This window comes from Canis aureus, chromosome 1 (genome assembly GCF_053574225.1).
Source record: "Canis aureus isolate CA01 chromosome 1, VMU_Caureus_v.1.0, whole genome shotgun sequence".
Classification (NCBI taxonomy): domain Eukaryota; kingdom Metazoa; phylum Chordata; class Mammalia; order Carnivora; family Canidae; genus Canis; species Canis aureus.
In genome coordinates, this window is record NC_135611.1 from 80,699,482 (window position 1) to 80,717,967 (window position 18,486).

At 36.8% G+C, this 18,486-nt stretch overlaps 1 long non-coding RNA gene across 9 annotated transcripts in view; it reads right to left on the bottom strand.

Annotated features, from left to right (window-relative positions):
* LOC144318787 (uncharacterized) overlaps nt 1-18,486 on the bottom strand; it is a 307,911-nt gene that overhangs the window by 246,801 nt on the left and 42,624 nt on the right. The window contains exon 1 of one of the 9 annotated variants that reach the window (XR_013384802.1): nt 915-1,164. The exons of the other annotated variants lie outside the window; for them this stretch is intronic. This is a non-coding gene — a long non-coding RNA (uncharacterized LOC144318787). Of the gene's footprint in view, nt 1-914; nt 1,165-18,486 lie in introns of those variants that run through there. 9 annotated transcript variants of the gene reach the window in all.

An 18,486-nucleotide genomic window follows, 5' to 3' on the forward strand; every position in this document is an offset into this window, starting at 1 on the left:
CACTTGGACTTGTCTGGACTTTTTGTTCAGGAGTCAAATTTGCTCATCTAAAATTTACTGTATTTTCATTTACTTGCCACTCCAGCTCTCTTCCTATAGCTATCTCTGCTCTGTCGACAAATGTTACCATTTTCTTCATCACCCAAGCTTTAGCTTTTGAGTCATACTGTATTCCCCCCTTTCCCTCCAGCCACACATCCAGTCTGTAATTGTCTTAGGGTGTCTATAACCAGTGTGTCTCCTAGTTACCATTCTTTCCCACTTTTATTGATGCTGCCATGACCTCAGTCCAGCTTCCTATGGCTTCTCATTTGCTCCTCACCTTGTAAAACTTCCTAATTGGTGCTTACATCAGTTGCAGATTGAATTCAGCTGCACATATCACAAGACTGGCCATATATTCAGCATCTGGAGGAGAAAGGAGGGGCTTTCTTTCTTCCTCTCTTCCTCTTTCTTTTCCTCCTCCTCCTCTTCTTCTTTTTCTTTCTTTCTCTCTCTCTTTCTCTCTCTTCCTCCCTCCCTCTTTCTTCCTTCCTTCCTTCCTTCTCTTTCTTTTTCTCTTTCTCTCTCTCTCTCTCTCTCTTTCTTTCTTTCTGGCAGGCTTCATGCCCAGTGTGAAGCCCAGCATGGAGCCTGGCCTGGAGCCCAACACTGGGCTTGAACTCACAACCCTGAGATCTAGGCCTGATCCTGAAATCAAGATGCCCAACTGACTGAGCCACACAGACACCCTACTTTTCTCTCATGTAACAACAGGGCCGATAGTAGGCAGCATGGAAGAGTCTAACAGCTCCATGGTATCATAAGGAGCCCAAGACATTGTTGGCTTTCCACACTTATATTCTTAAGGCCTTCAGCAGTTTAATTGCCTAAAGCTACCTCCCACTCCTAAAGCACATTCTTGGAAGACTCACCTATGACTTCAACTTATATTTCACTGGCCAAAACTAAATAATGCCATCCTTTATTTCAAAGTAATATGTGGTAAACACCGTTGTTTTCTGATTGATCGTTTTTTCCTTTTCATAAGATTGCATCACCATCCCCAACAAAAACCAAAGTCCTGTAACAAAGAAAGGGAATGACTATTAAGTAGTAGATCAGAAAACTCTGCAACAGGATCCTAGTCTCCAGACTTGCCAGAGGTAACATGAACCCCATTGCCAGATCAATCTTTTCACAGCACACCTCTGACTATGTCAAAGCTTGTTGAAACCATTCAATGCTTCTTCCCGTGGCATCCAAAACAAAGTCCAAGTTTCTTGGACTGACAAGCAAAAGTTCTAACAGTCAAGTCCCAAGCTATTTTTCCATTACCCCATACTAGGGAACATACTGAAATTAGACAGAACCACCTGCTGGTACTACTAGCTCCATCCCTTAAATGCACCTGGGATGCCCCCTCTGCTGCCATTTTTCACATCTTAAAGCCCTCTCCATTAGTCATTGCTCAGCTAAAATCTCACCTCTTCTGGATTTCCTGATCACTTCTCTTCTACTTGCCTCTGATGAACTTCCAATCACAGTAACAGAAACAGAGGAGTTTTATTTCACACCTCCCTGTGCTAAATTCTTTATGTACATTATCAATACTAACATTCCCTGGAAAGAAAGTTTTATTATCCCCATTTTGCAGAAGAGACATCTGAGACTCACCCAAGAAACTTGCTCAAGTTCACACTGGTCAGTAGGCAAATTCAGCACCATGTGAAGGCAAATCTTAGATTCTTCCCACCGCATCAGGCTGACTGCCTTTACCAAGTTTGTGGTCTGATTCTCTACAGTTCCTTTTATTACAAGGAGCATATGAAATTGATCTTCCTAGTCCCTATACCTAGAACGGCATCCCCATCATAAACTGAATGTCCTCTTAAAAATAAAAGACAACTACCTCTAAATATTCATTGGCATATCTTGTAGTTCTGCTTTGAGGACACTTTCATCTTTATATCAACCTTTGTTTAATCTACTTCACTAGGTCTGTATTTTATGCATTGTGAAGTCTCTTCTCAGAAAACAATTATAAGTAGCATTATTTGTTATTAAAAGGAATAGTAGCATGAAGATTTTTTGCTTTTATTGAGAAAATTTCCAAACTTACAGAAAAATAGGGCATAATAATGAATCCTATAAGCTCAATACCCACCCTTAATCATTTTTAACATTCTGAAATATTTGCTACATGTAGTATTTTGCTGTTTATTATTTATTTTATAAAGTAAATAATAAACATGATGACATGTCTTCCTTATGTACTTCAGTATGCAGTCCTCAGAAAAAAAAGTGAGGATATTTCTCTATAGTCACAATACTATTATCACATCTACCAAAATTCATAAGAATTCTTTCATAAAAATTATACCTTGTTTGTATTGAATTTCTATAGTTTCTTGAAAACAGTGGTTTGATCAAACCAGGGACCAGAGTAGTACCATTTTTTCTTAAATTTGGTTGTTATTCTTCCCCTCATTTTTCATGACAATGGCTTATTGAAGAGATCAGGCCACATGCCCTTTAGAATGCCCCACTTTCTACATACATTTTATTGCTCCCTCCTTTAAACTGTGTGTCCTATAAACCAGAATTTAGGTCTAAAGTCTTCATTCAATTCAGGTTACACATCTGTGGCAAGAATGCATGAATTCAGTCTTTATTAGAAAATGGGCCGAGAAAACCGCAGATCTGCCTCAAGCAAGGTAATATATTGAACAAAATTTCGTTATGTTCGTTCTTCCTCAAGAATCTATGAAGATAACAGTAGGGAACAAGTGGGAATGATGGCAAATGCTTTAATTCAATTAAGGCCCTGCCTTTATCTTTTTGCTGTGTGAACAGAATTTCTGAGAATGTATGTGTGTTTTCCAAGCATTGCACTATACCATAGATCTCAATCTTATCTGCTCTCTTCTCTAACAAGTTGCCTCAAAGAAAATAAAAGGGAAAAAAAGGGAAAGAAAACAAAATTCCCATCAAGTATTATCTTCCCATGTGATCATTTATGACAGCTTGAGAATGAAATTGAGCCCAAACTGCCAACAGCTATATTTTCATAAGTGAAGGCCCCACACTGATTGCCAGTGGTAAAACAGTACAATAATAATAATAAAAAAAAAACCAATGTGAACTGCTCACACAACACCAAGCAGCTTTTCCAGTTTGCTTTGTTTAGTCTCTCTTTCAGTGTTGTGGAAACAACACTTCAGTTCTGGTTGAGAGGGTTCTTTTATTACAACACAATGCAATTCTTTTCCATAGTGACTTGTGCATAAATAGTAGTCTGCAATCTTTTAAAGATACACTACCCACACTTCAGATACAGCATTAATAATATCCAAGTAGGAAACATCTGAATGGTTTCACACATAAAAGTCTGACTTGTGCTAATAAGCTGGCTGACCACAGTGAAGACACAATGAGGATCCAAGTGCAGAAGGCCTTTATTTCATAGAAGGAATGTTAGGGTTGATACTGTGACCTAACATATTATTCAATGTTCTGTTACACACTATTTATTTGGGATATCAATACTACTAATTAATTATAATAGCTAACATTGATCTAGTGGTACTACACATGGAGTATACATACTTAGTACTTTGTAAGCATTACATCCACGTCAGTAATAAACAAATAAAATTCAAAAACAAAAAAGGGTTAATAGTCAAGCCAGTCTTACTTCAGAGACTGCACTGTTAAAACTTCTCACAATTTCTCCCGTAAGTGATATCATAGAAAGAGAGGAGAATATGAACACTGCTTTGCGTCTAAAAAGGTGTCAGCCAAAAAGAAAATGATCCATCCTGCCTCCTTCCCATACTTATTTATTTGACCTTATCATCAATGGATTATCATTTCCAGGGTTAGATACTAAAAATGGACAAAGTAAGTACATACTGCAAAAGTGGAGTAACTGGGCTATTTCTCAGCAGGGAATATAACTGGTATATATTCTAAACCAGGAGAGCCCAAAGTGAACACATTCTCTTGACAGAATCACCACAGATGCTTGCCTACTTCCATTCAGAGTCAACACCCAAATTTATGAACTACAAAAGAAGAAGGGAACGTTAGGTGATAAAAAAGAAGGTAGAGTACCCAAGCGAAGAGGTAACTTCTGTCTCCAATAATAGGATGATTGAAGTAACCCAAATCTTGACAGCTATGGAAAAACTTTAAGTTTATAAGTAAAATATGATATATATCTTCTTTTAAAAGATTTATCATTTATTTATTCATGAAAGACACACAGAGAGAGGCAGAGACATAAGCAGAGGGAGAATTAGGCTCCTTGCAGGGAGCCTGATATGGAACTCGATCCCAGGACCCTGGGATCACAACCTGAGCCAAAGGCAGACACTCAATGACTGAGCCACCCAGGCATAGCAAAATATAACAAATATATTTTTAAGTACACACTTGAATTCACCCACCTACAGACTGGCACACAAAAAAATATGCAAGAAAAATATCCAGAAAAAACACATATATAGAGTATTGATCACCAGAGCCTAAGTCTGTGGATGTTTGGGGATGGGAGATAAGATCAGATGTCAGTTTCAGTAAATAGCCTGAATTTTAGAAGCCAGACAGAAACATTGGTCATCAAAAAGTAGCTGATTGGAGTTGAGAATGTCATCTAAAACTACAAGCTCAGAATTTACAGAGTATATACTTTCACTTAAAAGATGAGTCTAGGAAAAGACTAGACACTGAAGGAAAAGGGATGAGGAAATTTCAAGACAGATTATTATAAATTATTTAAACTGAATCATAGAGAAAACAGACTGAACAACTGAACAGAGCATCAAGATATTTGAGAAGGATAATACCAAGGTATCTAATATACATTTAATTGGAATTATAGAGGAAGAGAATTAAACAGAAAAATTATTTGAACAAATGATGCAAATTTTCAAAAGGTGATAAAAAACAATAATCCATAGATTCTAGAAGATAAATTAATTATTAATTAATCCCAAGCAAAATACATATATTAAAAACAACAACAACAACATTGAGGTATATCATAGCCAAACTACAAGAAATTAATACTAAAAAGAAAAGCACTCAAACAAAACAGACATCTTCCATTCAAGGGCACAATTATAAGAAGGACAGCTGACTATACATAAGAAACCATTTGAGCCAGAAAATGAGTAGAATAACATATTTTAAAATCTGCAAAAATGAATGCTAACAATTACCAGCAAAAATATCCTTTGAAAACCAAAGATGAATTAAAGAAAATTTCAGGCAAGCAAAAGGTGAGACAATTTGTTGCCAGAGCCTGCAGTAAAGGAAGTTCTAAAGGTAATGCTTCAGGCAGAAAAGAAACCATGCCAGATGTAAAATTGGATCTGTAGAAAGGAATAAAGAATACTAAAACTGGCAAGTATGTAGATAAATATTTTAAGTATCTTTTGCCTTTCTTAATTTTTTAAAATGATCTTTGAAGCAAAAATCAAAACTATGTGCTGTGGGGCTTATAAAAAATGTGGAAATATATTAATAATTGCACAAAGTACTAGAGACGGTAAAAGAAAATACATTGGTAAAAGATGCCTACATTGTACATGAAATGGTATCTAAATTTATGATAGACTGTTGTCAGTTAAAGACCCACATTGTAAAGCCTAGAGCCACCATCAGAAGACTGTTTTAAACCAATAAATCTTCACAGAAATAGAGGAGATAAAATGGAATACTAAATAAAATGTAATCCAAAAAGAAAAAATAGAGACACAAAAAGCAGATGAGAAAAAATAGTAAGATAGCAGACATAAACATGGTCATTTTAACAATTTTAACATTTTAACAGTTACCTACAAAATAAATAGAACAAAAAATGTAAAGGCAAAATTTACAGACTGGATAATTACTATAAATTAAAGGCAAAACTTACCAGACTGGATAAAAAGTAGCAAGAAATAAGTATCAGTTGGGGCTCCTGGGTGGTTCGGCCAGTTAAACACATGACTCTTGATTTTGGTTAAGGTCATGATGTCAGAGCTGTAAGATGAAGCCCTGCATGGAGCCCTGTGTCAGGCTTTGCACTGGGCATGGAGCCTGCTTCAGATTCTCTCTCTCTCTCCTTCTACAAACCTCCCCACACCTCTGCCCACTCCTCCCTCTCTCCCTCTCTAAAATAAACAAACAAACAAACAAACAAACCTCTTGGTAAATAATAGTTGTGTTGATCAATGGAGCAGTATTGAGAATACAAAAATAGACCCATTGTGTGATCAATTGATTTTTAACAAACATGCCAAAGCAACTCAATGATAATAGACAGAACTTTTCAACAAAAATGCTAGAACATATATGTATACATGTATGTATATGTATACATATATGTATATATGTGTGTATGTGTGTATGTATATGTGTGTATATGTATGTGTATGTGTATGTGTATATGTATATGTATATGTATATATACACACACACACATATATACCCTTAATGAACCTTAGCCCTTAACTCACACTGGATCTCAAAGCTAGTCAAAAACTAAGTGGAACAATACACTTTTAAATCTAAAAAAAAATAAGTGTTAATTATCTCAAATAAAGATACTTTTTAGAGATGCCTTGGTGGCCCAGTCAGTTAAGTCAGCTCAGAATATGATCCCAGGGTCCTGGGATCAAGTCCAGCGTCAGGCTCCCTGCTCAGTGGAGAGCCTACTTCTCCCTCCCCTTCTGCCCTACCCTTTCCCCCACAACCTGCCTGGCTCTTGCTCTCTCAAATAATTAAATAAAATCTTTAAAAATATACCCCTTAAAAACTGAAGGTGAATTAAAGATAATTTCAGATACACAAAAACAAATTGGTGAGGGACTGAAGGCCTAAACACAGAAGCTAAAATGAAGAATATCTTAATGACCTATAAGTAGAGAAAAGTTTCTTAGAAAAGAAAAATCAATACCTTAAAATAAAATAAATACACTGGACTTCATCAAAATTAACATTTGCATTTATCAAAATATTTAAAATAAGATATGAAAGCAACCTAAGGGCCCATCAATAGATGAATGTAGATACACAAACACACACACACACACACACACACACGATAAGACTATTAGCCATGAAAAGGAAAGAGATCTTACAATTTGCAACAACATGGATGCAAGAGGATAATTATGCTAAGTGAAATAAGTCAGACAAGGACAAATACCATATGGTTTCACTTATATGTGGAATCTAAAAACTAAAACAAATGAACAAAGAAACAAACAAAAAATAGACTCTTAAATACAGAGAACAAACTGGTAGTTGCTATACGGGAGGCGGACAGGGGTTTGAGTGAAACAGATAAGAAGTTAAGAGGTACAAAATTCCAGTTATAAAATAAATAAGTCACAGAGATAAAAAGTACAGCATAGGAAATATAGTCAATAATATTGTAATAATATTGGAGACAGATGGTGACTACACTTATGGTAAGCACTGAGTAATGTACAGAATTGGAACTAATGTTAACACTGTTAATTATACTTCAATAAAAAAATTAATTTTTAAATAAAATTAAACACAAAAAAATGAATTGAAAAGTCATAGATTAGGAGAAGGTAAACATATAAATGGACAAAGAAAGAATGGTGGTTGGGAGGATGCATATCTATCTAGAAAAGAAAAGGATTCTTCAAAATTATAGATAAAAAGAAAAGGCAACAAAAAATTTTTAAATGGACAGAAGCAGGGATATGCACATAAGTAAGCACACAAAAAGATACTCAAAATAATCAGTCATCAAAGAAACTAAAATTAAAGCCACAGTATCTATCTGTTAGAATGGCAAAAATTAACTCTCATACTTTAGTGGTGGAAATTTAAAATAGTACAACCACTGAAGAAAATTGAGTTTCATTTAAGTTAAACATAACTTAGCATATGGCCCAACATTCCACTCCTATATATTTTCCCAAAAGATATAAGAACATATTGCCACACAAAGATTTGTACACAAACATTCATATAAGCTTTATTCATAATAGGCAAAAACTGGTAAAATTCCAATGTCCATGAACAGGTGAATGGATAAACAAATTGTGGGAGAAGTGATATCATCAAAATGGTAACATAGGTTGTCCTCTACTTCAGTTCCCTTCACAAGACCAGTTAACCACTATCCATAGGCAAGACACCAATTTAACAATCCTAGAACCCAAGGGTGAGGTTGAAGTTTCTCCCTGAAAGAGGAGACAGAGGAAGACTGCATTAAAAGTATAAGAGGAGGGGCACCTGGGTGGCTCAGTGGTTGAGCATCTGCCTATGGCTCAGGTTGTGATCCCCGGGTCCTGGGATCGAGTTCCGCATCGGGCTCCCTGCAGGGAGCCTACTTCTCCCTCTGCCTATGTCTCTGCCTCTTTCTCTGTGTCTCTCATGAATAAATAAATAAAATCTTTTTTAAAAAGTCTAAGAGGAGTGGTTTCACTTTGACCACACTACCCCTCCCTCAGGCCAGCACTGCACCACACTAACAGGGCTCCCCTGGATCCATGGTTTCCTCAGTGGATCCAAGAGAACCCCAAGGGAACATTCTGCTTCCTCAGCATTGCAGGCCACTTCCCAGGAGACCCACTCAGATCTCACCTCATAGGAATTACTGCAAGTATCTATGGAACTCAAGCACAGGAGATCAGATAGAGAAGAGAAGGAGAAAGAGGCAGGACTTAAAGAAACCAGCATTCAGAATCTGGCCAACTACACTTCTGCTTGCAGTGGCACCCAAACAAAGACTCATCTGACAACTCTGCAGATAGGCAGAGCTGATAGCCCCATCTACCCAGAGAGCTCAACTGGCAGTTCTGCAAGATATGGGTGCCTAGCCAACATGCCATACCATTCCATAGACCTGCCCAGGCAAAAAAGCAAATTCTCAGCTCCACCCAACTGCAGAACATAGCCTCCAGTCTTGCCCTACTCTGAAGCCTCACCAGAAGATCTAGACAGCTATCTGACAGCTCCACTTAGGCAGGAAGCCACGCCAGTAACCCTGGTCTGCTATTAGGCATAGCCTCTGGCCTCAGACATGAAGAAAATTAGAAAAGCGACCCTGGATAGCCTCAAAGCCCACCCTATGGAACTGCTTAGCTACTGAGCTCAGCACACAGCCCTGTCTAATTGTTGAACATAACATAGAGAGTTCCCACTCACCCAAGTAGGAAGCCCAAAAAGTGACCCCCTCTCCTTACCCTGTAGTATAACCTGCAGCCCCACCCAACCAGAGTGCTCAGGCAATAATCCCACTTACAGCACAGTATAGTTGCCAGCCCCATGAAATTGCAGGATGCAGTTGAAGGCCCACCCAACTGAGTGCTTGGCCTGCAAACTTGTCCAACAGCATAGTGCACAGTCAGTGGCCTAACAAATCATGAAGCCCAATATGAGGCCCACCCAACTATAAGGCATAGCCTGCAGCCACATGCTGAGGCCTCAATCAATTATGAAGCCCGGCCTGCTGCTCCACCTTAACCGAAGAGTCCAGTCAGCTACACCAAGCACAGCCTGAGGCCCCACCCTATCAGGACAGACTGCAGATACCAGCTCATAGCCTTGCCCAACAGCACAGTCCAACCAGTGGCATCACTCTGCTGGGGAACACAGCCTACAACCTCACCCAACCAGAGGTGATTGCAGAGCACTGATAGTGGCCCCATCTAACCTCAGAGCACAACCAGAAGCACTGTCCACGGGAGCCCAGTGAATAGTCCTGCTTAAATGCAAAGCACAGGCAGCAAACCTTTCCAACTGTGGAGTCCAACTAACAGCATGCCCTCCTCAACCTCAGAGCACAGGCAGTACCCCAGCCCAACCAACCTAGTAGCAAGCCCTGCCTACCCACAAATGCCAACCCAAGCTGACCTGATGTGTAAAAGCCTTTCACTGTTAAAACGAACATGTACAGTCTAGAAGAGGGGACTGCTTAGTGAAATGTTCAGATACCAACAGAAGAATACAAGGATCATAAAAAATAAGGTAAACATGACACCATCAGAGGAAATTAACTAATAAGCTCCAATAACCGACGCTAAAAGAATGGAGATCTATGAACTGTCAGACGAAGAAGTAGGAGCAATTTTCTTGAGGAAGTTCAGTGAACTCAAGAACATGTGGACAGACAACTAAACAAAAGTATGAAAACAATGCATGAAAGAAAAGAAGTTGAAGAGAAAAAAAGGAATTCTAGAGCTGAAGAACACAATGACTCAACCGGAGAATTCAAAAGAGAGCTTCCATAGCAGATTTAACCATCCAGGACATCAAGCAGGTTAAGCTTAAAAATGGCTACACCAAGACACATTATAATTAAACTCTCAAAAGTCAAAAACAAAGAGAAAATGTGAAAGGTAGCAAAAGAATTTGTTACCTACAAGGAAACCTCCTCCTCCCTTCACAAGACTATAAGCAGATTTTTCAGCAGAAACTTTCCAGACTTGGAAAGAGTAGAATGATACATTCAGAATACTAAAATAAAAAAACTCAATGAAGAATACTATTCCTAGCAAAGCTGCCCTTCGTAAATAAAGGAAAGACAAAGACCTTCCCAAACAAACAATATGAGGAAGCTCATCAACACTAGACCTGCCTCACAAGAAATGGTAAGAGTGTTCTATAAACTAAAATGAACAAATGCTAATCAACATAGTAAAAATGTATAAATGTGTAAAATTCACCAATAAAGGTAAATATGTCGTCAAAATCAGATTCTCCATTACTGTAATGGTTCTATGCAAATCACAACTCAAAAGTTTTTTAAAGTATTAAGATAAATGTAACTATAATAATTTGTTATTGTATACACAATAAAATATGTTAATTATAATATCAATAAACGAAAATGTAGGGGATATGGGTAGAGAAGTAAAAGTACAGAGTTTCTGTATGCTGTTAAAGTTGCTGTCAGCTTAAAATAGGATATTAAAACTATAAGGTATTTTATGCAAGTCTTGTGGTAATCATGAAGAAAAAACTTGTACTAGATACACAAAATGTTATGATAAAGGAGCCAAAGCATACTACTAAAAAGAACAAAATACAAAGGAATACAGCAAATAGGAAGGAACAATAAACCTACAAAACAATTAGAAAATAATTAATAAAACAGTAATCATAAGGGACACCTGGGCGACACAGCTGGTTGAGCATCAGACTCTTGGTTTCGGCTCAGGTTATAATCTCAGGGTCATGAGATTGAGCTCCACATCCAGCTCCACCCTCAGCTCAGAGTCGGCTTGAGATTCTCTCTCCCTCTCTCTACCCCTCCCACTCCTGCTCTCTCTAAAATAAACAAATACATCTTAAAAAAAAAAAACAGGAATAGTAAGTCCTTATCTACCAATAATTGTTTTAAATACAAATGGATTAAATTCTCCAGCCAAAAAACACAGACTAGCTGAATGAAATTAAAAGAAAAAAAGATCCAATGACATGCTATCCATAAGAGACTCAATTTAGCTTTAAGAGCACATGTAAGATGAGACTGAAGGGATAGAAAAAGATATTCTAAGCATATGGTAACCAACAGAAAGCAAAAATAACTATACTTATATCAGACAAAAAGAACTTAAGCTAAAAATGCTCACAAGAAACAAAGAATGTCATTTTATAATGATAAAGTCAATTCATCAAGAAGATATAACAATTATAAATATTTATGTACCCAACATGAGGACACCTAAATATAACTAAGCAAATATTAACAGAACTAAAAGAAAAATAAACATCAATAGCATTTGAGACAAACGAAAATGGAAGCACAACATATCAAAACTTACGGGATCCATCAAAAGCAATTATAAGAGGAAAGCTGATAACTATGAACACCTACATTTAAAAAATAAAGATCTCAAGCATCTAAAATTATACCTCAAGGAATTAAAAAAAGAAAAACTAAGCCCAATATCTGAAGAAAAAAATAATAAAGATTAAGGCAAAAATAAATGAAACAGAAAAAGAACAGAAAAGATAAACAAGACTAAGAGTTAGTCTTTGAAAAGATAAACAAAATTGACAAAACTTCAGACAAATAAATGAAGATACAACAAAGGCCTCAAGTAAACAAATTCAGAAATGAAACTGGAGACATTACAACAAATAAAACAGACATACTAAGGATCAAAAAAGTCTACTATGCCCAACTATAGACAAACAATCCCAATAATACCTTCTTAGAATCAAAAAGTTACATAAGTTACAAAAATCACTTATCTCCTCAATGACTTCATCTATACAACTTACTCAGGCCAAGTTTTGTTTAATTATTATTGAGAGCCTTACTAGTTTCTAATAATTTTAATGTAATATTTCAAAGAATAGTGCAAAAGATACCCATACATCTATGTAGAATTAATAAATGCTAACACTGATATATAACTTCATATTTTTATAGTTTATGAAAAATTACAGATTTGGTTAAGCCAGCCCTTGTACATCTCCCCATTCCATAGCCTCTATCTGCCTGCACAATGGAAAGTGCTATTCTGATTTTGTATACACATTTGTCAATCTTTATACTTTCTTCCCCAATATGTGTCTGTTAGCAATATATAGTATTTCTTTGTATCTTTACATCTTACATAAATGCTATTTTACTATAATTTTTTTTCACTCAGCTTAAGAGTTCTACCAAATGGCCACATAGATTTTACTTAAGATTTTCTCACTACAGAAAGATTTTAAGATTTTCTCACTACAGAAAGAGGTAATTAAGGTCCTTGTCACAAACACTTGTAGACTTATATGAGAGTTTTAAGATTTTCTCACTACAGAAAGAGGTAATTAAGGTCCTTGTCACAAATACTTGTAGACTTATATGAGAGTTTCACTACGGGAAAGTAACTAAATGTGTAAATTGCCCTAGGTAGCATTGACATTTTCACAATATTAATTCTTCCAATCCATGAGCTTGGAATATTTTTCCATCTCTTTGTGTCAGTTCATGTCTTTTGCCCATTTCATGATTGGATTGTTTGTTTCTTTGCTGTTGAGTTTAATAAGTTCTTTACGGATCTTGGATACTAGCCCTTTATCTGATACGTCATTTGCAAATATCTTCTCCCATTCTGTAGGTTGTCTTTTAGTTTTGTTGACTGTATCCTTTGCTGTGCAAAAGCTTCTTATCTTGATGAAGTCCCAATAGTTCATTTTTGCTTTTGTTTCTTTTGCCTTCCTGGATGTATCTTGCAAGAAGTTACTGTGGCCGAGTTCAAAAAGGGTGTTGCCTGTGTTCTCCTCTAGGATTCTGATGGACTCTTGTCTCACATTTAGATCTTTCATCCATTTTGAGTTTATCTTTGTGTCTGGTGAAAGAGAGTGGTCTAGTTTCATTCTTCTGCATGTGGATGTCCAATTTTCCCAGCACCATTTATTGAAGAGACTGTCTTGCTTCCAATGGATAGTCTTTCCTCCTTTATCGAATATTAGTTGACCATAAAGTTCAGGGTCCACTTCTGGATTCTCTATTCTGTTCCACTGATCTATGCGTCTGTTTTTGTGCCAGTACCACACTGTCTTGATGACCACAGCTTTGTAGTACAACCTGAAATCTGGCATTGTGATGCCCCCAGATATGGTTTTCTTTTTTAAAACTCCCCTGGCTATTCGGGGTCTTTTCTGATTCCACACAAATCTTAAAATAATTTGTCCCAACTCTCTGAAGAAAGTCCATGGTATTTTGATAGGGATTGCATTAGACGTGTAAATTGCCCTGGGTAACATTGACATTTTCACAATATTAATTCTTCCAATCCATGAGCATGGAATATTTTTCCATCTCTTTGCGTCTTCCTCAATTTCTTTCAGAAGTATTCTGTAGTTTTTAGAGTATAGATCCTTTACCTCTTTGGTTAGGCTTATTCCTAGGTATCTTATGCTTTTGGGTGCAATTGTAAATGGGATTGACTCCTTAATTTCTCTTTCTTCAGTCTCATTGTTAGTGTATAGAAATGCCACTGATTTCTGGGCATTGATTTTGTATCCTGCCACACTGCCGAATTGCTGTATGAGTTCTAGCAATCTTGGGGTGGAGTCTTTTGGGTTTTCTACGTACAGTATCATGTCATCTACGAAGAGGGAGAGTTTGACTTCTTTGCCAATTGGAATACCTTTTATTTCTTTTTGTTGCCTGATGGCTGAGGCTAGGACTTCTAGTACTATGTTGAATATCAGGGGTGAGAGTGGACATCCCTGTCTCGTTCCTGATCTTAGGGGAAAGGCTCCCAGTGCTTCCCCATTGAGAATGATATTTGCTGCGGGCTTTTCATGGATGGCTTTTAAGATGCTGAGGAATGTTCCCTCTATCTCTACACTCTGAAGAGTTTTGATCAGGAATGGATGCTGTTATTTTGTCAAATGCTTTCTCTACATCCATTGAGAGGATCATATGGTTCTTGTTTTTTCTCTTGCTGATATGATCAATCATACTGATTGCTTTACGAGTGTGGAACCAGCTTTGCATCGAGGGGATAAATCCCACTTGGTCATGTGGTGAATAATCTTCTTAATGTATTGTTAGATCCTATTGGCTAGTATCTTGTTGAGAATTTTTGCATCCATGTTCATCAGGGATATTGGTCTATAATTCTCCTTTTTCGTGGGGTCTTTGGTTTTGGAATTAAGGTGATGCTGGCCTCATAGAATGAGTTTGGAAGTATTCCATCTCTTTCTATCTTTCCGAACAGCTTTAGTAGAATAAGTATGGTTTCTTTAAACGTTTGATAGAATTCCCCTGAGAAGCCATCTGGCCCTGGACTTTTGTGTCTTGGGAGGTTTTTGATGACTGCTTCAATTTCCTCCCTGGTTACTGGCCTGTTCAGGTTTTCTATTTCTTCCTGTTCCAGTTTTGATAGTTTGTGGTTTTTCAGGAATGCGTCCATTTCTCCTAGATTGCCTAATTTATTGGTGTATAGCTGCTCATAATATGTCCACAATAGCCAAACTGTGGAAGGACCCTCGGTGTCCATTGAAAGATGAATGGATAAAGAAGATGTGGTCTATGTATACAATGGAATATTACTCAGCCATTAGAAATAACAAATACCCACCATTTGCTTCGACGTGGATGGAACTGGAGGGTATTATGCTGAGTGAAATAAGTCAATTGGAGAAGGACAAACATTATTTGTCTCATTCATTTGGGGAATATAAAAAATAGTGAAAGGGAATAAAGGGGAAAGGAGAAAAAAATGAGTGAGAAATATCAGAAAGGGAGACAGAACATGAGAGACTCCTAACTCTGGGAAACGAACTAGGGGTGGGGGAAGGGGAGGTGGGTGGGGGTCGAGGTGACTGGGTGACAGGCACTGAGGGAGACAGTTGATGGGATGACCACTGGGTGTTATTCTATATGTTGGCCAATTGAACACCAATAAAAAATAAATTTACAAAAAAAAATTTCCCACAATATAACAAATTTCTTATGTTTGTCATTTGGGTTTCCTTGTCAATGAACAGCTTGTGAGTATCTTTTTTTATATAAATTGTTTTTTTTCCCATTTGTTCTATAATAGTTCTATTTATGTTTTATTTTTATTTTAAGTTTCAAAATTCCATTTCTCATAAATTTTGCAGCATATTGATTTTGGTTTTTTATTTAAGGTTTCTATTTTAATTCTACTTAGTAGATAGTGTGATATTGGTTTCAGGAGTGAATTTAGTGATTCACCCCTTACATATAATACCCAGTGCTCATCACAATTGCCCTCCTTAATATCCACATTTTTGGTATCAATACTTATTATGTTACATACACTGAAGATATCTTTTCCCAATCTGTGATTTGTCTTTAAATTTTGTATAATGGAGGCTTTAAAAAATGGATTAAAAAGTATTTTGCAGGCACCTGGGTGGCTCAGTCGTTTAAGCATCAGATTCTTGATTTCAGCTCAGGTCATAATCTCAGGGTCCATGAGATCAAGCCCTGCATAGGGCTTCATGCTCAGAGAGAAGTCTGCTGGAGATTCTCTCTCTCCCTCTTACTCCGCTCCTCCCCCCACTCACACGTACTCCCTCTCACTAAAATATATTTTGCTATTCTTATATGTATTCATACTTCTCTTTGGAGTTTATACTTTTGCATATAGCTAAATAAATCCTTCATTACTGAGAGGCCATTAAAGAAGACATAAAAGAAGAGAGAAATTAAAATCTTTATACACTAAAAACGAACAAGAAACAATGAAGGAAAGCAAAGCATATCTGGAATGAACTGAATAGAGATTCTACATGTAAAAAATATTTTCCTGAGGTGCCTGGGTGGCTCAGTTGGTTAAGCATGCAAATCTTGATTTTGGCTAAAGTTGTGATCTCAAGGTCCTGGGATGGATTCCTGCATCAGACAGAGCTTAACATGAAATCTGCTTGGGGTTCTCTCTCCCCCTCTGCCTCTGTACCTCCCATGACTCATGCTATATCTAAAATAAAAATCAAATTAAAATGTCAATACACTGAACAAAAATTTAGACACAGCTGAATAAGGAATGAATAAACTGGAAAAAATATTAAAATTAATAATTCAATACAGAACATAAACAGATGGAAAGAAATGTTCAGAGACAAGGAGAATGAAAAGGTCCAATAAACATCTAATGAACATTTAAAACTAAAACATAGAGCTAAGTGTTTTGCATACATTGTCATTTAGTTGACTTTACACATTGAATTTCATATTATTTTTTATTTATGCCAAGAGAGATACTAAGGCTTAGCTGAATAATATGTCTAATTTACACATATGTTGGCATGTGACGGTTAATTTATGTATTAATTTGACTGAGCCATGGAATGCCCAGACATTTGGTCAAGCATTAGTCTGTGTGTTCCTGTGAGTGTGTTTCTAGGCAAGAGTAACATTTAAATGGGTAGACTGAATAAAAATTTCCCTCTATAATATAGGTGAGCCTCATCCAATCAGTTGAAGGCCTGACTAGAACAAAAAAGCTGACCCTCCTGCAAAAGGGGGAAATTCTTCCTGTTGGCTTGCCTTGAGCTGAGACATTGGGTTTTTCCTGCGTTTAGACTGGAACTACAACACTGGCTCTCCTGGATTTCCAGCTTGCTGACTGCAGATGGTAGGACTTGTCAGCTTTCATAATCACGTGATCCAATTCCTTATAATATATATATATATATTCTATTATTCTATTTCTCTGGAGAACACTAATACAAGCACCATTGCTTTTAGGGTTAAAGCTGATGAGTGAATATAGATAGATGCCTGAAATCAAGAAAGAGGAGAAGACAAAGAAGTAGACATAATTTTATACAAACACAAAGCTTATATTGAAAAAGTTAGCCTCCACTAAGTGGAAAAACTACCCATGGCACTAAAGTCATGCAAATCTTGCTTTAATATAACAATACAGAGGACAAGCGAGATGTATACTGAAGACCTAGCAGCATGTTTCAGCTGTGTGAGGCTCCATTAAATATTGTTCCATTCAGGCTTCCATAAGAAAGTAATGCTTGCATTTCAGAGCTGGATAAACACAGAAGGTTAGATTAGGAGAGCCTTTCCCATCCATATTTAACATAAAGTGATAAGAAGATAGGCTTTCCAAGAACAGAGGGCTGGTGAGCATCCAATTCACCAGCCTCCCAGCAGCACTGGCTGCTGCCCAGTTCTGAATGGGAATCCTACAAATGGGACAGGGCAGCAGGATTTACTCCTGACCCTCAGGAAGAGATAGCCCAGATTGACCACTACTATAATAGCTGCAAGATAAACTGATAAGCAATGAAAGTGCAAAAGATCTAATAGGAATTACAATCTGGAGCAAATCCTGTAGCATTTGGGATGCTTAGCAGAACAAATGGGTGACATTTAATCTGTGTCTATATTAGAAAGTCTTAACTTTAAAAAAATATTTGACTTTTAACTTAATGCTATATTTAAGCAGTGCACACACAAAGTTTGAGGGCTATGGTTTTTGTTTGAAATATTGTTTCTGTTTCTGTTGTGATATGGTGAAAATAAACAGCAATCTGACAATTAACACCTATTTCCAAATATGACTTGACTGAAAGAAATTTTTCCCAAACTGGAAAATAATATATTTATGGCATGGAGAACTATATAAAACAATAGACTTGAGAGAACTGGATTTGTATCCCTGCTTTACCACCTCCTATTTATATAACCATAGCCAACAATAATCTTTAAAAAGATACCATTTATTGGGAACTTACTATAGGCAGTAGTTGGTTAAGCACCATACCTTTATTATCGACTTTAATTCTTATGACAACCTCATGAATGGGACATTATGAGTTCCATTTTTTAGATGAGGAAATTGAAATGCAAAAAAAGTTGTTAAATGCATTTCCCAAGGTCATTTAACCTTTCAGACTTTATATTTCTTATCCATAAAGTTTGGGGATTAAGACTCAAAGACTAAAATTCAGCTTTAACACCTAGGATCTTCTTTGAGAGGCTCTTAGAAACGAAGGACCCAATTACAATAACATCCCCCATATGTTCAACAC